This window comes from Somniosus microcephalus, chromosome 2, assembly GCF_052327205.1.
Source record: "Somniosus microcephalus isolate GS21.2 chromosome 2, FLI_Smic_1.0, whole genome shotgun sequence".
Lineage (NCBI taxonomy): Eukaryota > Metazoa > Chordata > Chondrichthyes > Squaliformes > Somniosidae > Somniosus > Somniosus microcephalus.
In genome coordinates this window covers 237,920,211-237,943,477 of record NC_140988.1, presented here as the reverse complement: position 1 = coordinate 237,943,477, position 23,267 = coordinate 237,920,211, and the positions used below count along the sequence as shown (strand labels likewise).

General features: G+C 47.6%; 1 pseudogene; it reads left to right on the top strand.

The window, feature by feature from the left end:
* Positions 1-488: 488 nt before the first annotated feature.
* On the top strand, positions 489-22,829 carry LOC147123301 (uncharacterized; annotated as a pseudogene).
* The last annotated feature ends 438 nt before the right edge of the window (positions 22,830-23,267 follow it).

Here is a 23,267-nt window from a genome sequence, read left to right as displayed (position 1 = left end):
CTGGAAACCCAAATACACAACATCTGCTGGTTCCCCTTTATCCACCCTGCTCGTTACATTTTCAAAGAAGTCCAGCAAATTTGTCAATCATGATTTCCCTTTCATAAAACCATGCTGACTCTGCTTGACTATATTATGATTTTCTAAATGGCCTGCTACCACTTCCTTAATGATGGACTCCAGCATTTTCCCAATGACAGATGTTAGGCTAACTGGTCGATAGTTGCCTGCTTTCTGTCTCCCTCCTTTCTTAAATAGGGATGTTACATTTGCGGTTTTCCAGTCCGCTGGGACCTCTCCAGAATCCAGGGAATTTTGGTAGATTACAACCAATTCATCCACTATTTCTGCAGCCACCTCTTTTAAGACTCTAGGATGCAGGCCATCGGGTCCAGGGGACTTGTCCACCTGTAGTCCCATTAGTTTGTGTAGGATGAAGGCATGACAGAGACATTAAATTAAATATTTTGCTACAATTTTTACAAATCATGGTGGAAGTTAGAATGGAGAATATGGAACAACTATTAGAGATAATTGTAGAAAAGGAATTGGTTCTGAAAAAACAAACAGAACTCAAGGTGGGTACATCACCGTACCCTAATGGCATAAACTCTAGGCTGTTGAAAGGAGATAGGAGATAGCAAAGGAACTGGCCAGATTTCAATCATTGTTAAATATGCAACTTGTGCCATGGGATTGGAGAGTACTTGATGTTGCATGCTTGTTTACATATCTTTTGTTTTTTGTATGACATTTTTTAAAAAAAGAAAAGCTGTGTTCCTTATTTCAGTGAAAAGAAGCGCCTGATGTTGCTTTATGGCAAATCAGGTGCTTACCTCTACCCAACAGACACTTTTCATGCCCTACTGACACTTGCCAGATCAATTAGTGTTTGTTATGAGAAGTGAGCTGAAAACTCCAGCCATCAATGCAGGCTGAATCATTACGTCTAAAACCTTGCAGTCCTAGTTGATCCAAATTACTTTGAGACCCCACATCCTATTTTTCACCAAGACTGCTTATCTATACCTCCATAATATTGCTTGTCTCTGGTTCTATCTCACCCCCACTAACACTGAAATCTTTATCCACCTTTAGACTCAATGGCCTGGATTCTCCTCCCACTGGAGGCTTGCAGCAGGGTGACTGTAATGCCTGCCACTAACCCTCCGCAATTTACACCCATAACCCTCATTAGCTATGCAGGGCAGGTTGGAGACCAGAAAGCTGTCCTTCATTGGCTTACTGCCATTGGGAGGGCAGGAGGGTGGGGGGAATACAGATCTGCAGCCACATCGCAGAAGGAGCAGCAGCCTCAGAGATGTCAGGAGCTGGAAGCACCCCCATATTTTCTGATGCGTGGTGGAGATGCTGCTGGTAGAATTGAGGGAACTGAGGACAGGAGACCCCATAAGAGAGTGGAGCAGGCTGTCTGGAGGGAGGTTGCAGAGACAATTAGTGCAACCTACAGAACACAGACAGAGCAGGAAGAGATTCAATGACCTCACAAGGGCAGCCAATATATATCCTCTACCACTCATACAGCTTCACTCACTGTTAGGATAAAATTTGGTTTAGGGGATATAAAGGGGTAGGCCTCAATATTTAACCGGTATAATATGTTTGAAAGGTACCATTCAGTCTTGTCAGGCTGGAAAACAAACGCAAAGCACCGTGGGATACTTGGCTGTGTTAACCCTTTTAGACTAACATAAATGAGTTTAGCTGACCAAGGACATTCTGAAGATCTACTTATAATTACACTCTACTTATAATTACACTGAGTAAATGCTGAGAGGAGGCCTGCTCCTGGAAGAGATAAAAATACAAAGGCACATTGACGAAGTCTCTGCAGATAAGGCCTTGAAGACGGGTCACCTGGCTACATAATCCAATGGGGCTTTGTATCCACCCAACCATATCTCTGCTGAAGATACCTCCCTATATTGAACAACAAGAGTAAGAGATAGCCCAAGAATGCAGAAGTTAGCAGAAGTTAGAATGAAGTCTCTGCAGTCCATAGGCTCTTACTGACGTATCCAGGGGTTACTGGAGTTCAAAGGGCAGGCCTAATAGTTGATTGATTAACCATGTAAACCAATGAAGTATCAATATTCTCATGTACATACCCCCTTAGTAATAAGTGGGCGTTGTCTAATAAAATGTATAACTATGCCATATTTTCACATTTTCCTTTGAGAACGACGTCTCCAGCTAAGGGTAGCTGAGATAGTCCTCGTAATAAAACTATTGATCTGGGTAACACCTGAGTCTGTTAGTTCTGTTTTACCTTCCAGATTTTTCTCGCTTACACTCACCTCTTTACCTATCATACTCTTTCAGTACCTAGGTGTCAGGGAAACTTGCTTCTGCTAAGAACAACCTCTCCAAACACTCTTTACACCTTCTTTACTCAACCACTTTCTCAACTCATTTTGTTGGCCACAAGGGCTTCTGCTGGTTCTCAAGGAGACTTCATTTAAAGGAACAATATATCTTCAGCTCTCATCATGGCATGTATAGCTTCATATAGGGCAAGTTTCCATGACACTCACTGGCCTGTAACATTGCCTTCTCTCTCTATAAAGGAAAAAGTGATGTACAACCAGGGCCACAGAAGGTCAGCTGGGGAGGACTATCACTGAAAACCCTGAGTCAGCAGGAAGAGGAAGCGTTAGGCTTAATAGGCAGACGTGCAAGACAGCCTGTAGAAGAAGGCAAGGTTGGAGGCGAGCTGGCAAGAGAAGGTTGGTAAAGGCTGAGCAAAGTTTATCACATGTAGTTTTAGTTTCATGTGCTTTAACAAAGTATTGCAAATACCTTACATGCACCAAAATTTCTTCAAGGACAAATGTCACGGTGTGCACAATTAAACAAGATCTTATGTCTTTCACATCCTAGGGGGTGCCTTGAAGAAAAATCCCAGTCAATGACCACTCAGACATTTCTAGATCAAGAGTTCATGCTATGTCCTCACCAACTCAATCCTGGCTTCTTACCTGTGCAGAGTCACCCATCCACAACAAATTTGTTAGACAATCAGAAGGGTTGGTGTTAGATCCGTGATTCTGAGAGTATGATGTTTTTCAATAACCACACGGATGCTGTAACTTAACAATCAACAGGTATTTACTGGAGTAGGGTAGTCTCAAGACTGGGGGTACAGAGGCATGCTTAAGGCTTATATACAGGTGTGGTCACTGCCGGTACTACAGTATACAGGAGCTGTAAAAGTAGTTCTCTCAAAGGTACATACACTACAATTCCTCCCCTTTTAGATTAGCAGTACCCATAATATTCAAATAACAATTAACACTTTAACTTGTACATTAAACAACAATAGTCCATTTATAGATTCAGTCTTTGGGGCGGCTTCCTGATCCTTTCGGGATAGCGCCTTTCCTGAGGTTCTTGTTCTTGCTGCGGAGGAGATTCTGGCCCCTTTTCGTCAGTTAGTTCATCGGTTTCCACTGCTACTGGTTCTGAGGTAGATGCTACCGGTGTGTCGGGTTCATCCCCAGGTACTCGAGACATGGGATTGACTCGTTCCTGTGACGCTAAGATCTGATCGACGTGGCGTCTCACAATGTTCTCCCCGACATCCACTGTGTACATTAATGGCCCCTGCCTTGTGCATATCGTTCCGGGTTGCCATTTCTCTGTTCGGTAGTCACGGGCCAAGACTGGTTGTCCTACATTGAAGCTCCTTGTCAGCTTCTCATTGATGTGCTGGAATTGTTTATCCTCAACATTTCTTCGCACATTTGGTCTGAGCAAATCCAGACGAGATCTCAACCTTTGGTTAAAGAACATCATGGCCGGGGTCTGGTTGGTGACTGCATGTGTTGCATTTCTGTAGGCTAGTAGGAAATTGTCCACCTTATGCTGTAGTGGAATTTTATCGTTGCACATGGCCTTTATCGCCTTTTTAAAGGTTTGTACGAACCTCTCAGCCAATCCATTTGTGGCTGGATGATACGGGGCGGATGTGTAATGCCTGACCCCATTCCTTCTCATAAATTTCCGAAACTCTTCGGACACAAACTGTGGTCCATTATCAGAGCAAATCTGCACTGGCAAGCCGTTCCTGGCAAATATGGTCCGTAGGACTGCAATCGTTTTCTCTGTAGTGGTCGAGGACATTTTTATCACCTCAGGCCATTTCGAGTGAGCATCCACTGCTATTAAGAACATTGAGTCCATGAATGGACCAGCAAAATCAATGTGCACCCGTTGCCATGGAGAGGAGGGCCACTCCCATGGGTGTAGAGGGGCATGTGGTGGTGCATTTTGGACCTTCTGGCATCCTGAGCAGTTCTTGGTTAGGTCCTCGATTTGTTGATCGATCCCCGGCCACCACACATAAGCCCTAGCAAGGCTTTTCATTTTCACCCCTCCCAGATGACCTTCATGAAGCTCATTTAGCACTCTCTCCCTTAACTTGGGTGGAATCACCACTCGGGATCCACACATCACTGTCCCCTGGCATACTGACAGCTGTTCTCTTCTGGATGAGAATGCTGGCAACAGTGAGTCACCATGTGTTGGCCATCCCCTCACCGTCAAATCATATACCAGAGACAGTGTCGGATCATTGCGGGTCTCCTCCTCTATATCCGCGTTCGTTACTGGCAATCGTTCAATTATTGACGAATAAAATATCTCGATAGGGTCCACTGCTGGTGCTTCCTCCACAGTAGGCAGTGGCAGGCGCGATAGCCCATCAGCATTCCCATGCTGTTTCATGCCTTTATATTCTATTTCATATTGATTCACCCCTAGAAACAGGGACCATCTTTGTAACCGTTGTGCAGTCATCACTGGAACGCCCTTCTTAGGATTAAAGATGGAGATAAGTGGTTGGTGGTCAGTCAGCAAGGTGAACTTCTGCCCATGCAGATAGTGGTTGAATTTTTTTACTCCCCATACTAGGCTGAGGGCCTCCCTGTCAACCTGGGCGTAGTTGCGCTCGGCTGAGGTTAGTGACCGAGGCACAAAGGCTACTGGCCTCTCCAACCCGTCTGGGAATTTGTGCGACAGCACTGCTCCAATACCATAGGGTGATGCATCACATGCCAAACGAATTGGTAGTGCTGGGTTGAAATGGGCCAACACCTCTTTTGATGTGATCAATTCTTTACACTTCTGGAAAGCTCGTCCACATTCGTCATTCCACTTCCATGGTACCCCTGTTTGCAGTAGGGTGTTCAGTGGGTGTAATACCGTGGACAAATTTGGTAAGAACTTATGGTAGTAGTTTACCAGCCCGAGGAACGACCTCAGTTGTGACACATTTTCCGGTGCTGGAGCCTTGACTACTGCCTCAATCTTTTCAGGGGACTTATGTAACCCCTCTTCATCGATGGCGTGGCCACAATACGAGATCTGCTTCTGGAAAAACTCGCACTTGTGGCGATTAGCTCGTAGCCCATATTCCTTTAATCTGGTGAGCACCACGGCTGGTCTGATCGCATAAGGCACTGGTCTGGCCTTAAGAAACTTTGGGCTTGCATTTTCCTCTATTTTAATCATTGCTGTTATGCCTTTTAGTGTTCCGAGTCCCTCCTGGAACACTTCTTTTGCGTCAGTTAGCATTTTTGACAGTCGTCCAGGTGTGACATCGTCATCCTTTTTGGCCTCAACCTTCAGTGCCTGTATGGAATGCCAATCTAATTGTATCTTCCGGATCCATTCACATCCTAGCAGTGGTGGTCCTCCATCTGGCAATACATATATATCCATTTTAGGTATTTCCTGGCCTTTATATATCACTTTCACCCTTATTTTTCCTTTGGGGTAGACTTTTTGCCCCGTGTACGTCTTCAAGACAATCTCTGTAGCTTTCAAGGGTATATGTGAAAATAGACGCTTGTAGTCCCTTTGGTTTATGACTGTTAGGGCTGATCCTGTGTCCAATTCCATTTTCACTTGGACTCCGTCTATCTTGAGTGTAACCCAGATAGTCTGGTGATCCTCCATTTCGGTTACCTTATGTAGTTTCAGATAACCCAGCTCCTTGCTTCCGGAGTCTGTGTCACTTTTCTGTTCGTCTGAACTACTGTCCATCACCTTGTGTACCTTTTTGTACTTCTCCTGTGGAGATTTCTTGCTGTTGGTTTTCTTCCCAGACCTGCAGACTCTTGCTATGTGTCCTGCTTTTCCACACTGTCTGCACACTTGGTCCTTGAACCAACAATCCTTCTGGTCGTGTGTTGTTCTGCCGCAGCGATAACACTTCCCTGTTCCATAGGACATTTCATTGGTGCCATATTCTTGCGGTCTCCGTTGTATCTCTGCAGCGCCCCTTGCGGCTGCTTCGTGTGATACTGCCATACTGAAAGCCTTGTCCAGCGTAAGATCCTTTTCAGATAAAAGCCGTTTCTGGGTTCCTTCACTTTGAAGCCCACACACAAACTTGTCCCTTAACGTATCTGCTAGTCCCACTCCAAACTGGCAGTGTTTCAATAGCTTGCACAGTTCCGTTAAGTACTCAGCATTGCTTTCGTCTTTGTGTTGGTTCCTTTTATGGAACTTAAATCGTTCTGCTATCAGCAGTGGTGTGGGGTTTAAGTGGTCCTGTAGGATTTCTACTATGCTTTCAAAATTCTTATTCACAGGCTTCTCTGGGGTTATTAGGTTTCGCAGTAACCCATAAGTTTTTGCACCCATGGAATTTAACAAAACCAGTGCTTTCCTAGCATCTGGCAGTTCATTCGCCCTGCAGTACACCTCCATACGTTCCACATATGTTGCCCAATCTTCGACTTCATTGTCGAACGTAGAGATACTGCCACTCTTCGGCACCCCTGGGTGTGATTTAAGTGTCAAAAATGGCATCTCCCGCGCTTTCCCTTCTTCTCCGCTGGCACAAAATGGCGTCTCCCGCGCTTTCCTTTCTTCCCGCACTCGCCCTTCTTCTCTGCTGCGGCTTCTAAAAATGGCATCTCCCGCGCTCTTCCTTCTTCTCCGCGGCTCAATGGCGTCTCCCGCGCTCTCCCTTCTTCTCCCCGTGGACACTGTTCAGCCCTTGAGCCCTGGCTGCGCTCTGCGCGTTTTTTTTTCTGTGCGCCTTTCCCGTTTCCGCCGCTCGGTCCTGAACCCGGCTGCTGCTTTACCCTCTCTCTCTCCGTTTTGTTTTTCCTCGACGCCACTCCGTTTTCAACCCCCGGCTGCGCCCTGTGCGCTTCACCCTCTATCTTACCCCGTCGACGCTGCTCGGCTTTTTCTCTGCCATCGGTCAGCTCCAGCCGCCGCTGTCCGGGAAGGGTCTGCGCTGTACCTGGTACCTGTCGTCAGTCTGTTGCTGATCGTCGTGGCTGGGGAACCAAGCCCGGCTCTCCACAGCCTCCCCTGCGATGTTCACTCTCTGCCGGACGACTGGGCGGTTGCTCGTGGTCGGTGCCCGTGTTTCTGGCCTCAACTTTCTTCCACCGCCCTCCCGGAGCGAATCCTCGAAGGGAAATGCAGAGTTGCAGGTAGATTCGAATCGACACTCGTCGCCACTGTTAGATCTGTGATTCTGAGAGTGTGATGTCTTTCAATAACCACACGGATGCTGTAACTTAACAATCAACAGGTATTTACTGGAGTAGGGTAGTCTCAAGACTGGGGGTACAGAGGCATGCTCAAGGCTTATATACAGGTGTGGTCACTGCCGGTACTATAGTATACAGGAGCTGTAAAAGTAGTTCTCTCTTAAAGGTACATACAGTACAGTTGGCACTGGGTGAGTCACTAAACACAAGTGGGAATGAGGAACTGAGGCTGGAAGAGAGGGAAAGCTCCACTCTATCATGGGGGTGCGGGGGGTGGAGGAGGAAGAGTTGCCCTTGGTTGAGGAGCCTAGGGACCCGGATCTAAGGGGCCCAGTCTTCAAAAGAGCAATGATTCAGGAGCATCGATCTCATGTGCAGGCAGTGGAGATGGTTTCCACGCATATTGTTGGGATGATGAATAACTGGGAGTAGTGCAACACACTACAGGAAGCTTCTCACAATCTGCAGATCACCCTGGAAATTGTGACAGAAGAGGAGATTGCTGCAGCATCAAGACACCAGGACATCGACACCTTCCAGAGTGGCAGCTACCAGTGCTGCAGGTGGGATCATAGACATAAATCCAGCCTGATAAATAAAAGTAATAAATTGTAAGAATAAAATATTTAGTTGTAATATTCCAGTTTTGCAAAGGAATGCAAGATCAAATGTACTGTATTCTGAATTATCATGTTAAAAAAAATATGAATTTATATAGCACCTTCTAGGATCTCAGCATCCAAAGCACTTTACAACCAAAGAAGTCCTTTTGAAGTGCAGCCACCCACTGTTGTGTTGTAGGCAAAAGTGACAGCCAATTTGCACACAGCAAGGTCCCACAGACAGCAATAAAATAACTCTGTTTTAATAATCAATCAATATGTTTCAGCTATGTTGGTTGAGGGAGGAGCATTGGCCTGAACACCAGGAGAATTTGGCTGTTCCTAATCAAATAATGCCTCGGGATCTTTTATGTCCACCAGAATAGGCAGTTTAACATTATATTTGAAAGACAGCGGCCTAGAAATTGGATATGGCCCGAAAACGGGCGGTGTCACGGGCCAGCACTATTTGCCTGTGCCGATTCAAAGTGGTGCACATAGCATGCAAAATTCGTGCTACCTGCTTATTATAATGATCTCATTGCTGATTTGCTTAGCGCTCAATGGGCGGGGGGGGGGGGGCAATATCAGTTGCAGTCTAATGGTCAGTAATGTTGGGCCTAGGCTCTCTGCACTACTTAAAGGGGAGGTGCTTTGTTACAGAAGCAGCTCGTTGTCATTGTAGAGCAAGTCACAGCACAGTAACCAAAGGAGCGAGCAAGAAGGTCCTTAGATGCTGCACTGGAGGCCTTGGTCCTGGCCGTGCAACAAAGGCCGGCTACCCTGTACCCATAGGTAGGAGGCCATCTGAGGCCATTTGCAGAAGGCTGTGGGAGGAGATAGCTGACTCTGTCACAGCCACCAGTGTTGTCCCAAGGACCTGGATCAAGTACCGAAAAATTTTGAATGACCTCACACGCCAGGTCAAGGTGAGTGAAGGCTTCAGCAAATACCATACCCCACCATCTGCACCACAAGCTTCACACACTGCTCAATGCACCACACCCCCATTACTAACCTACCAACAATCTCTAGCTATTACCACTCATACCTCACAATCATGGCTTCACTTCACCATCACACACTTACCACTGCTGCAACACTCACACCTAAATCTCACACCTTGCACACACTGACAGCTATTCAACTATGGCAGGCAATCACCCAAACATATTGCACTACACTCACTGACACACTTCCCTTTCTCTTGAAGACAAAAGTGGCACATAACAGGAGGGAGCAGTGGCAGGCAGGAGGCAGCCAAGTTGCAATACAGAACCTCACCGACTTGGAGGAACTGGTGTTTGACACTATTGGAGGGGCAGTGACGGAGTTCATGGTCACTGGAGAAGTTGAAGCCATTGCTGATGACGGTATGGTCATACCTAATCCTTCTTCTCACATCCCACTTCCCCCTCATCCCACAATCTCTTCTCACTTACAAGTTGCTCATAGTGTATGCATGGATATCTTGCTTTCCACCTCCCCCCTCACCTCAACCCAACCTGTGTGCCTTTTCTACTTTCAGATACCCAAGAACTGCTAGCAGGCCAGCCTGTCCCTCAGTTTGACCAAAGTGAACGAGGAGACAAGCAAGAAGAAGAGACACCAGCAATGCGTTTGTCACAAGCAGACACCAGCTCAGAAAATGGCACTGCAAGGAATTTAGAGGGCAGTATAGAGGCGGGATCTACACCTGGTGAGGCACCAGGCACAAGTGGGCTGCAGCCAGGCCAGGGGGAAAGGGTAGCTCGGGTGCCAACACCCCAGAAGGTGAGTTCACACACGAGTTCTGCTGCACACGACTCAGATGATGACCTCGATGGGGTAGCCTTCAGAAGAAGAGTGATGGGCATGCACACGGAAATCCTAGGTGCAATGGCAAGCCTGCCAGAGAGCCTCTTATCAGTGTCAAGGAGCATGGAGGAGTCCAGCTCCAACATTGTATGGGGCTTTGCGCAGAGCTTGGAGCCCATGATTTCCAGGATGGAAATGATGGACAACTCCAGGAGAGATCTTGTGGACCCAGCCATGATGCTGGGTGTGATGAGCAATGCCGCAGCTTCCATTGCAGCACAAGTGGAAATGACCCAAAGTGTCAGTGCTGTAGCGGAAACGCAGACTGCCCTACTGCAGGCTCAGCTTGCTGCCATGCAAGTTCAGACTGCTGCCATCATCGCTGGGTTCATGAGTGTCGAAAGGGGCTTACAGGGTGTCGCAGCAGGCCAGTAATCTGTCCTCCAACAGATGACAGCAATCTGTCCTCTCTCGGGATGGCAGCATTCCTACTCCCACTATTGCCATTCTTCCATTGCCCTTGCTGCTGCCCATCAGCCAGCCAGCCCAGACTGCTGCCGCCCATGCCAAGGTAGTGCAGTCTACAGCCGAGCCTTCTAGGCCCAGAGCTGGTCGAGGTCGTCATGCATGGTCCTCTGTAGTCTCAACCACTAAAGTTCAGCAGCCTTCCACCAGCAATGCTGCAGCCACTGAGGGAGCACTGCATAGGAGCACTAGAGTAGGTAAAGGCACACAAACGACAGACACTAAGGGAATGCACACGGGTGAATAGTTGATATTGTCATTTTGATTGCATTTGGATAAATTTATGATTTTTGTTTGGAATATGTGTTTTCTGGTGGCTCTCATTTCAGCTTTGTGCCCAGGAGGATGCTGTGATGTTCCATGACAGAGGGATGTTATGATGGGGAAGTGGTGAACAACAGAGATCTGGGGTTTCATTCACTGGAATCGGAGTCTGATGAGGCATTCACGGACAGCCCATCTGGAACAGGGATTTGCTGCCTGCCTCCTCCCTCCTCCTCTTCCTCTTCTTCCTCCTGAGGGTGTCCCACAATCCCTGGTGGCAAGGGCAGCACTCTCATGATGGCCAAGTTGTGGAGCATGCAGCAGACCACCACGAAATGGGACACCCATTCCAGCGAGCACTGGAGGGCCCCTCCCAAGCGGTCAAGGCAGCGGAACTGTTGCTTTGCAACCCGATGGTCTGCTCAATGATGTTCCTGGTGACAGCATGTTGTTGTTATATGAGTGCTGGGCACGTGTGGTGGGGTTGTGGTGGAGTCATCAGCCAGGTGCAGAGCGGATAGCCCTCGTCTCCGAGCAGGCACCCTCAAGTTTGAAGTGGTGGCTGGAAGATTTTTGGAGCACCGGACTGGCGCAGGATGAAGGCATCATGGCTGCTGCCAGGGAAGCGGGCATTCACCATCATGATGTGCTGGACATAGTCGCACAGCAACTGCACATTAAATGAGTGGTAGCCTTTGCGGTTACGGAACATCTCAGGATTGTTATATGGGGCCCACAAAGCCACATGTGTGCAGTCGATGGCGCCCTGTACCATGGGGAAGCCCGCTATCCTGGCAAAGCCTCATGTGCACTCGTCCTGCTTCTCTCTGAAGAGAGAAAACAATGTAGTCCCTTCTCCTGAAGTAGAGAGCCTCTGTGACCTCCCAGATGCAGCGATGGATGGCATACTGGGAGATGTTAGCTATGTCTCCTGCTGCAGACTGGAAGGAACCGCTGGCGAAGAAATTGAGGGTCATGGTGACCTTGAGGGTCACAGAGAGCTGCGGTCACCCCGCTCTGAGGCTGCAGGTCTGGTTGCAGGAGGTGGCAGAGTTCTGTGACCACCTCCTTGGTGAAGCAGAGCCTCCTAATACACTGCTCCTCACTTAAGTGGATATAAGAGAAGTGCTCTCAGAAGACCCTAGTTGGGTAAGGCCTCCTGTTGAGAGCCCTCATGCCCCTCCTCTTCCTCCTCCCTCTGCAAGCATCTTCTCCTCTTCTTCACTGCCTCCACTCCCTCTCTCTCAAAGATATTCGAGTGCGAGGAGCACTGCAAGTAGAGCCCCCATAACTGTGAGTAAATGGTATGAACCTTTAAATGAGAATCAAGGCATTCTCCACATATAGCAACACTCCCTGTGAGCTCAGCAACTTTAAATGAGTTTAGAAAGCTGCAAGTACTGCAGAGACTTAGGCAGAGCCAGTCAGCTGCAAGTTGTTGATGATGACCCCTTTAAATAGCGCTGCTGGAGGCTCCTTCCTGCTGCTGAATGCTTGGTTGCGATTAAGAGAGGACAGTAGGTGGAGCGGCGACAGCGAAAATGGTAGACCGTGCATCAAATCAACGTTGCACACTCATTGTCATCACGATCTGCCTCATTTCCATTTCTCTAGCGAGTGCTGGCAATGGCAGCGCTGCTGACCTGTCGAAAATGGCGGCTGCCGCGGGAAGCGGGCAGGAGCAAGTTGGTCGCCATTTTCTCATCAAAACAGGGTTTAACAGCTGGCGCTAAACCCCCGAATTTCTAGGCCAGCATCTCCAAAAATGCAGTATTCTCTCAGTATTGCACTAGTATCAGACTGGATTTTGTGCTCTGGAAGGAGTTTCAAGTGAACCATTCAACTTGGAGCTAGGACTGTCAAAGAGCCACTTCTCATGTCTACCCAGAACTCACTGTGAAATCCAGGCAGTTCAAAGTGTTAATGGGATATTTAGGCCTGTGACCTCAGACCTTTAAGCGCTTTGTAGGCATAAAGAAATGTTATATTACATGGACTGCACAGCAAGGAGAAATGATCTAACAGTGTCTGCTTGTAGACTGTATTTAATTAGTCTTGCACACTAATATTTACCAAGATAGCAAGGTTTGTTCCAAATATTTTATGTAATCCCTTTGTCCTCTAAAATAGTCCTTTAAATGAGTTCAGGCAAGGAGCTTTAAGTAGTACTGTTTAGCTTATGGCTAGATTATGCAACTCCTCTGAGAATTTTAAGGGTTTTTGGAATAAATTCAAGCAGTTGATCCATGTTGTGACTATTAATCCAGTCTTGTACATTTTTCTACTGTGATTCTTCTCCTTTCTCTTGCACTATAGTACAAATGAAGGTTCAAATTAGAAAGATACTAAAGATTAAATTAAATTGCTGTTCTGGTTAATAAAACAGTTAACCCACAGCTGTGGACCACTATCACAATCATTATTGAATCATTGTTCAATTTATATAAATTGTCACTTCTATACTTAGCATTGAGCATCATTTTTTTTTATAAACAGGTCAAATCTAAATCAAAGAAAATAAACTTATCATATGAAGAATGACAATTATCAGAAAACTTGGCCCTTCTTATGATTGTTTGCAGTTGCAGTGCTTTATAAAGCTAATATCAACCCTGTATTGAAATGTTTAGCATTTGCAAAGAGAAATATGTTAGGTAGAAGTTTAGATTTGGTACTGTTGTATGAGGAGAGGTTGGGTCGACTAGGCCTGTATTCACTGAGTTTAGAAGAATGAGAAACGTATAAAATTCTGACAGGGCTAGACAGGCTGGATGCAGGGAGGATGTTTCCCCTGGCTGGGGGGTCTAGAATGAGGGGTCACAGTCTCAGGATACGGGGTAGGACATTTAGGACTGAGATGAGGAGAAATTTCTTCACTCAGAGGGTGGTGAACCTGTGGAATTCTCTACCACAAGTGGAGGCCAAGTCACTGAATATATTTAAGAAGGAGATAAATAGATTTCTAGAAACAAAAGGCATCAATGGGTATGGGGAGAGAGCGGGAATGTGGTATTGAGATAGAAGATCAGCCATGATCAGGCTCGAAGGGCTGAATGGCCTACTCCTGCTCCTATTTTTCTATGTTTCTATGTTCTATGTTTCTATGGTCAGGGACAGGAGGATGTGATTGCGAGTCAGGCAGGTATGTGGACCCCAGGATGTAGTGATGGAGGAGCTCCGCCTTTGACCTTGTCCAACAGGTACCAGAGACTTGCCACCTGTATGGATGAGAAGAAAGACTGCAGGGAGGGTGGGTATTTGACCACGGCACTGTGGTACAGGAGGCCATTCAAGTGGGGGAGTAAAATGGAATGTGGTAGTGGTAGGGAATAGTATAATCAGGGGGATAGATACTGTTCTCTGCAGCCATGACCTGGAGTCCTGATGGCTGTGTTATGTGCCTGGTGCCAGGGTTAAGGATATCTCTTCACAGCTGGAGAAGAACTTGTAGTTGGGGGGGGGGGGGGGCGGGGGGGGTGGGTGGAGGAAACCAATTGTCGTGGTCCACATAGGAACCAACGACATAGGTAGAACTAGGAATGAGGTTCTGCTGAGGGAATTTGAGGAGCTAGGATCCAAATAATTAAACAGAACCTCAAAGGTAATAATTTCTGGATTACTATCTGAGCTACGCACAAATTGGCATAGGGCCAAACAGATCAGAGAGTTCAATGTGTGGCTCAAAGAGTGGTATGGGAGATAGGGGTTCCAATTTATGGGGCACTGGCACCAGTACTGGGGAAAGAGGGAGCTGTTCCGTTGGGACGTGCTCCACTTAAACCAGGCTGGGACCAGTATCCTGGCAAATTGAATAACTAGGGCTGTAGATACGGCTTTAAACTAAAAAGGGGGGCGGGGGGTTCAGGTGAGGGGAAATTTATAAATGTAAAGAAAAAAGTCAAACCCATAGAGCAGTGTAGCAATTTGGGTAAAGATAAGCCAAGTGTGACAGGAAGGGACAGAGAGTTTAACGGTAATACTGCATCAGTGAATAAGGTGAAATCAGGGGAAAATGGTAAAAAGTTAAAATTAAAGGCACTTTATCTGAATGCATGAAGCATTTGTAACAAGATAAATGAATTAGTGGCACAATTAGAGATAAATGGGTTTGATCTAATAGCCATTACAGAGACGTAGTTGCATGATGACCAAGGTTTGGAACTAAATATTTCAGGGTACTTGACGTTTTGAAAAGACAAACAAAATGGAAAAGGGGGGTAGCCCTGATAATAAAGGATGACATAAGGATACTAGTGAGGAAGGATCTTGGCTCGTAAGATCAGCAAGTAGAATCAGTATGGGTGGAGATAAGAAATAACAAGGGGGAGAAAACATTGGTGGGAGTAGTTTAGAAGCCTCCAAACAGTAGCTATTCTGTTGGACAGAGTATTAATCAAGAAATAAGAGGAGTTGTAACAAAGTTAATACAATAATCATGGGGACGTTAATCTTCATATAGACTAGATAAATCAAATGGGCAAAAGTAGTTTGGAGGACGAGTTCATGGAATGCATTCAAGACAGTTTCCTGGAACAATATGTCATGGAACCAACCAGGGAATAGGCTATTTTAGATCTTGTCTTGTGTAATGAGACAGGCTTAATTAGTAATCTCATCTAAGCGATCCTCTGGGGAAGAGTGATTATTATATGATAGAATTTCATATTGAGTTTGAGAGTGATGTACTTAAGTCAGTAACTAGAGTCTTATACTTAAATAAAGGCAATTACATAGGTACAAGGGGCAAGTTGGCTAAGGTAGATTGGGAAATTAGATTAAAAGGTATGACGGTAGATAAACAATGCAGAACATTTAAAGAAATATTTCATAATTCTCAACAAATATACATTGCATTGAGAACTAAAAATTCCCACAGGAAAAGTGTTCCATCCGTGGCTAACTAAAGAGGTTAATGATAGTATTAGATTGAAAGGAGGCTTATAATGTTGCCAAGAAGAGTAGTAAGCCTGAGGATTGGGAGAGTTTTAGAAACCAGCAAAGGATGATTGATTTAAAAGAGAAAATAGAATGAGAGTAAACTAGCAAGAAATATAAAAACAGATTGTAAGAGCTTCTACAAATATGTAAAAAGGAAGAGAGTAGCAAAAGTAAACGTGTGTCCCTTAGAGGCAGAGACAGGATAAATTATAATGTGGAATAAGGAACTGGCAGAGACATTAAACAAGTATTTTGTATCTGTCTTCTTAGTAGAAGACACAAAAAGCATACCAAAAAATAGTCAGGAACCAAGGGTCTAATGAAAGTGAAGAAATTAAAGTAATTAATATTAGTAAAGAAAAAGTGCTGGCGAGATTAGTGGGACTAAAAGCCTACAAATTCCATGGACCTGATGGCTGACATCCTAGGGTTCTAAAAGAGGTGGCTGCAAGGATAGTGGATGCATTGGTTATGATCTTCCAAAATTCCCTAGATTCTGTAATGGATATACTTGCCTTATAGGATGTGCAATGAAGGTTCACTAGATTGATTCATGGGATGAGAGGGTTGTCCTATGAGGAGAGATTGAGTAGAATGGGCCTAAACTCTCTGGAGTTAGACGATTGAGAGGTGATCTCATTGAAACATAAAAGATTCTGAGAGGGCTTGACAGGCTAGATGCTGAGAGGCTGTTTCCCCTGGCTGGAGAGTCTAGAATTAGGGGGCATAGTGTCAGGATAAGGGGTCGGCCATTTAGGGCTGAAATGAGGAGAAATTTCTTCACTCAGAGCGTTTTGAATCTTTGGAATTTTCTACCCCAGAGGGCTGTGGATGCTTAGTCATTGAGCATATTCAAGGCTAAGAGCGATAGATTTTTGGACTCTAAGGGAATCAAGGGATATGGGGATCGGGCGGGAAAGTGGAGTTGAGGTTGAAGATCAGCCAAGATCTTATTGAATGGTGGAGCAGGCTCGAAGGGCCATATGACCTATTCCTGCTGCTATTTATGTTCTTATGTAATATTTTAAACAAAATAAAAACAAAAATTAGATATTTCATAATAACATGATCAAATTCACCCATAGAATTGTCTTTTGTGTCTCCTCCAGTGCAGAGCTTCATGTGACTGAGATAGATTTCCCAAATCTACTTATAAAAACAGACCGGGGGTGCACTGGAAAGGCTATGGATTTTTGGGGCCCTGAACATTGCCAAAAATTAAACAATTTTGTTTGTCTATTTTTGGTTAGAGGGCTGTCTCTTTAAATGCAGCCATTGTGCCCAAGATGGTTAAAAAATGACTGCAGTTGAAATTCTTGTACGAAACATAAATCAATATAATGGGGTAAATTTTCATCTTCCCCGGCTGGTTGGCAATCTAGCATAGCAGATTGCCTGCCCATTCTAGAACTTGCCTGATTTTCATTCCATTGATTTGCATTTTATTATTTTCTTGGAATGTGGGGAGGGAAATTGATGGATCTCGCTGTGAAAACTATTCTGTTCATTCATGTATTACATCTATATATATAAATGGATACTATTTTCTGTCTATCTGTCTGTCCTTCTGTCTGTCTGTCCTGCTGTCTGTCCTCACGTGTGCGTCTGTCCGGCTATGCGCTCGAAAGTTATAGAGCGTACCTACGCGTGCGTTACGTCGAAAGAAAGCTTACCTTTCCGAAACGGTGGTAAGCGTATTTACATTTCGGCCGGACAAAAATCGCGCCCGCGGTATCCGAAAAACGTTCAAAATTCCTCTCATTAGCATCTCATTATCCGCTCATTAGCGACAGAGTGAGCTCGAGGTCGACCAATCGTACGCCGGCTTCCTGGTGCGTGTGGCTGGGCCCTCCTACGGTCGAGTGACGGGACGATTGACCAATCCTACGCTTCGGTCACCTGACGGTCGACCAATCGGTGCGTGTGTGGGCGGGCCTTATCGTTCTGAACCGAGGTGAGTCGCCGCCATCTTTATTCTCACTTTGTGTGTTTATTGTCTGGGTGGGGCCTAATCCTTCAGAGACTATAAATACATTAGCTTAGCCTTCTTTCATTAACAAAGAGACGGACACTGGCCTGAGTACACGTGAGTCACTTGGAGGATTGAGAAGTGAGTTAAATTTCTGTTGTTTTGTTAGGAACGATTCTTTTTTTTTAAATGTGTAAAACGTTAAAAGACAATGAAGATGGTGTCCCATCTTCTTAACAGCCGTTTAAAAAAAAAACTTTTGGTCTTTTCAGCAAGAATGCACGTTCTCTCGCCATGGCAGCTTTTTCAAAACTTTAAAAAACTTTCAAGATGGCCTCCCATCTTCTTAACACCCGTTTTTAAATATAAAAAAAACATTTGGTGTTTTCATTCTCCGTGCTTTCGTTCTCCGTGGCAGCTTTTTAAAAACTTTCGAGATGGCCTCCCATCTTCTTAACACCCGTTTAAAAAAAAAAAAATTTTTTTTGTCTTTTCACAAAGTTCTCCGCGACAGCTTTTTAAAAACTTAAAAAAACATTCAAAATAGCCTCCCATCTTAACACCCATTAAAAAAAAATTTTTTTTTTGGTGTTTCCCTGACCCCATCAAAACACTCCTCCCCTCCTCCCTCTCCCTCCTCCCCCCCCCACTCTCCCTCCTCCCCCTCCCTGATCCTCCTCTCCCTGACTCCCACTCCCCTCCTCCCTACCCCCTCACTCCCTGCCTCCCTCCCCGCTCTCTCTCTCTGCCTCCCTCCCCCCTCTCTCCCTGCCCCCCTCTCTCCCTGCACCCCCCTCTCTCCCTGCCCCCCTCTCTCCCTGCCCCCCTCCCTGCCCCCCCCCTCCTGCCCCCCCCTCTCCCTGCCCCCCCATCTCCCTGCCCCCCCTCTCCCTGCCCCCCCCTCTCCCTGCCCCCCTCTCTCCCTGCACCCCCTCTCCCTGCCCCCGTCTATCTCCCTGCCCCCCCTCTCCCTGCCACCCCCCTCTCTCCCTGCCACCCCCCTTCTGCCATCCCCTCCCTACTGTCCGTACCTCCTTCCTCTCCCCCTCCCCCCTCTCCATCCCTCCCCCTCTCCCTCCCTCCCCCCTCCCTCTCCCCCTCCCCCCCTCTGCTCGCTCCCCCCCTCGCTCCCCGCTCCCCCCCTCGCTCCCCCCTCGCTCCCTGCTCCCCCCCTCGCTCCCCCCTCTCCCTCCCTCCCCCTCCCCCTCTCGCTCCCCCCCTCTCCTCACTCCCCCCTCGCTCCCCCCTCTCCTCACTCCCCCCTCTCCTCACTCCCCCCCTCGCTCCCCCCTCTCCTCACTCCCCCCCTCGCTCCCCCCTCCCCCCTTTCCTCACTCGCCCCCTCGCTACCCTCTCCTCACTCCCCCCCTCGCTCCCCCCCTCCTCGCTACCCCCTCCTCACTCCCCCCTCGCTCCCCCCTCCTCGCTCCCCCCTCTCCTCGCCTCGCTCCCCCCTCTCCCCCCTCCGCTCCCCCCTCGCTCCTCGCTCCCCTCGCTCCCCCCTCTCCTCGCTCCCCCCTCGCTTCCTCCCCCCCTCGCTTCCTCCCCCCACCTCCTCCCTCGCTCCCCCCTCTCACTTCCTCCCCCCACCTCCTCCCTCCCCCCCTCGCTCCCCCCCTCTCGCTTCCTCCCCCCCACCTCCTCCCTCCCCCCCTCGCTCCCCCCTCTCGCTTCCTCCCCCCACCTCCTCGCTCCCCCCTCCTCGCTCCCCCCTCGCTCCCTCCCCCCCTCGCTTCCTGCCTGCCCCCCTCTCCTCGCTCCCCCCTCCTCGCTCCCCCCTCGCTCCCTCCCCCCTCGCTTCCTCCCTCCCCACCTCCTCCCTCCCCCCCACCTCCCGCCCACCCCCCTCCACCTCCTCCCTCCCGCCCCCCCCTCCCCCCAGGTCTCTCCCTTTCTCCCACCCCCCACAGACAGACAGACACACACACTCATTTCTATATAGAAAACTTATTTTTTCTTTTTTCATAACAGAATGCCCCCAAGAAAACGTACAAAACTTGGATGCAAACCTTCCAATGCTTCCCGGAAAAAGGAACAGAGCGCTGCTGAAACTGAGCAGCAGAGACAGGCTCGCCTTCACACTGATCAGGCCAGACATGCTGCTGCTAGATCAGCTGAGACTTCTGAACATTCTGAGGGATGCCTTACTGCTGACAGACAAAGACATGCCGAAGCCACTGCCTCCGAGACTCCTCAGCAGAGTCTGGCACGTCAAGCTACTAATTGGGCGGCCCATGCCCGAGCCAGAGCCTCCGAGACTCGAGTCAGGCACGCCAAGATTCTGATCGGGCGGCCCATACCCGAGCCAGAGCCTCTGAGACTCCTCAGCAGAGTCAGGCACGTCAACATTCTGATCGGGCGGCCCATACCCAAGCTAAAGCCTCCGAGACTCCTCAGCAGAGTCAGGCACGCCAAGATTCTGATCGGGCCGCCCATACCCGAGCCAGAGCCTCTGAGACTCCTCAGCAGAGTCAGGCACGTCAACATTCTGATCGGGTGGCCCATACCCAAGCTAAAGCCTCCGAGACTCCTCAGCAGAGTCAGGCACGCCAAGATTCTGATCGGGCCGCCCATACCCGAGCCAGAGCCTCTGAGACTCCTCAGCAGAGTCAGGCACGTCAACATTCTGATCGGGTGGCCCATACCCAAGCCAGAGCCTCTGAGACTCCTCCGCAGAGTCAGGCACGTCGCCAATCCGATAGTAGACGCAGGGCTATTGCCACATCTGACATTTGGAATCATTGGGTCGAAGCAGCCTTCTCCTATACACCCACCATCGATTATGAAGCAGACCACACAGTCATTATTGGCAACATGAGCGTCATTTGCCGTCACTGTGGCGCTCTGAAGTGGGAAGGAGAAATTGCTGGGATATGCTGCAATGGAGGAAAGGTTAAACTTCCAACACTAACAGCTCCGCCTGAACCCCTACACTCACTTCTGTTCGGCCAAAATCCAGCTTCAACACATTTCCTCACTCACTTCAGAAAGTACAACAACTGCTTTGCAATGACCTCTTTTGGTGCAAACACAGTGCGTGAAGCAGGATTTTCCCCAACTTTTAAAGTTCATGGACAGGTGTACCATACAGTTGGCTCACTACTTCCTCTCCCAAACGAAAGACCTCAGTTTCTGCAAATCTACTTCTTGGGTGACGACGAAGAGCAAGCCAATCGCCGCAGGGAAGCTGCTGTTCTCCCCGCACAACAACACCAAATCAAGCTTGAAACTTTGATTGAGTTACAGCACATGCTTCATGACCAAAACCCATATGTTAAGACTTTCAAAACAGTCATCGAAGAAACAACAAATGAAGACCTTAAAGTTGTCATCAAAGCTGACAAGACTCCTGCAGGTGAACATGAGCGACGCTTCAATGCTCCGACCACCAATGAGGTAGCCATTATCATTGTGGGCCAAGAATTTGACCAACGGGACATTGTCTTGCATATTAGGGGTGGTCCACTCAAAAGAATTTCTGAGCTTCACAGGTCATATGATCCTCTGCAATACCCGCTTTTGTTTTGCCATGGGGAAGATGGATACGATGTCTATAACAAGATCCCACATGTTGACCCCAAAACTGGTGTGCCACCTACAGCCCAAAAGCAAAAGATGGTTTCTGCCATGGAATTCTATTCATACAGGCTGATGGAACGACAAACTGCTTCAAACCACCTGCTTCAGTGTGGAGGACTTCTGCAGCAGTTCCTCACTGACATGTATGCGAAAATAGGAGAGCGGCTTAATTGGTTCCGGCATAACCAAAATCATTTGAGAGTCACAGACTATATACACTTACGAGATGCTGTGGCCAATGATGGCAACACTGAGGACATTGGTCAACTGGTCATCCTACCATCCACCTTCGTTGGAGGTCCTAGGTACACGCATGAGCACACGCAAGATGCCATGACCTATGTCAGAAACTATGGCAGACCTGACCTCTTCATCACCATGACTTGCAATCCCCAATGGCAGGAGTTCCCACCCAAAGCTGGTACTGAAAGGCATGACCTCATAGCACGGGTCTTCAACCTCAAAGTTAAAAAACTGCTCAAACTGCTGACAAACTTTTTGGTGCACACAATTGCTACATGTACAGCATTGAGTGGCAGAAGAGAGGACTTCCTCATGTTCATCTGTTACTCTGGCTTCAGGCAAAGATTTGCCCCAATCAAGTTGATTCCTTCATTTCTGCAGAGCTACCCAATAAGGACCAGGATCCAGTCCTGTTTGATGTTGTTGTAAAACATATGATTCACGGTCCTTGTGGGCGACACAACCCTTTTTCTCCCTGCATGAAAAACAGTGCATGTACAAAACGGTACCCAAAGCCACTCCGCGAAGAAACTCAGCATGGGGATGATGGCTATCCTTTGTGCAGGAGAAGGGGCAAAGAGAGTGGAGGTTTCAGCACTGAGATAAGAGTGCGAACTAAAAAATCTAGCCACTCGAGTCAACCTGGTCCATCAACTCAGACAACAAAGCAAAGACAGACATTTGAAGTTGACAACCGTTGGATTGTTCCTTACTGTCCACTCCTATCCAGGCTCTTCAAATGTCACATCAATTTGGAATACTGCCACTCAGTTAAGTCTATCAAATATGTGTGCAAGTACCTCCATAAGGGCAGTGACCAAGCTGTCTTTGATCTTGAAGCGGCTGGACAGCAGAATCAAAATGATGAGATCACCACACATCTGATGGGCCATTACATCTGCAGCAATGAGGCAGCCTGGCGAACTTTTGGATTTGACATCCACAACCGTTACCCCACTGTCACTAAATTGGATGTTCACTTGGAAAATGGAGAAAGGGTTTTATTCCGACCTGAAAATGCCAGCCAACGTGCTGAGCAACCTCCAAAGACAAAACTTACAGCATTCTTTCAGTTGTGCCAAACGAATGACTTTGCTAAGACACTTCTCTATCATCAGGTGCCGAAGTACTACACATGGCAGACAAACAAAACATGGCGGCCTCGGCGTCCTGGAGCAGGTCAGAAGGAAGTTCCTGGTCATACAGGGGTGTACTCATCAGATGCACTTGGCAGAGTCTACACGGTGCATTCAAACAACACAGAGTGCTTTCACCTTCGTCTACTCCTCCATCAGGTTGCTGGCCCCACTTCATTTAATGACCTCAAGACTGTCGATGGCCGTGTCTGTGAGTCTTTTCAAGAAGCTTGCCACATGAGAGGACTCATTGAGGGTGACAGTCATTGGGATGTGACGATGAAAGAAGCTGCTCTGTGTTACCCCGCCAATCGCCTACGGAAACTCTTTGCCCTTATAATTGCCTTCTGCACACCTTCCAACCCAAAGCAATTGTGGGCAGATCACAAAGACTGCCTCACAGAAGACATCTTACGCCAACTCGCCAGAGCCAACCCCACAATGGCACTCAACTACACTGTTGCGATGTACAATCAGGCATTGATCCTTTTGGAGGACCAGACTTTGAAATTGGCTGGCAAGTCTCTGACTCAGTTGAACCTTCCAGCTCCCAATAGGAATGATTCTCCAGGTCTCAGCAGAGAGGTCCTCAGAGAAACCACCTACAATGTTGAGGAACTGACTTCCTTTGTCACACTGAGCCTAAATTGCTTCCAGAGCAGAAACAGACTTACAGGTT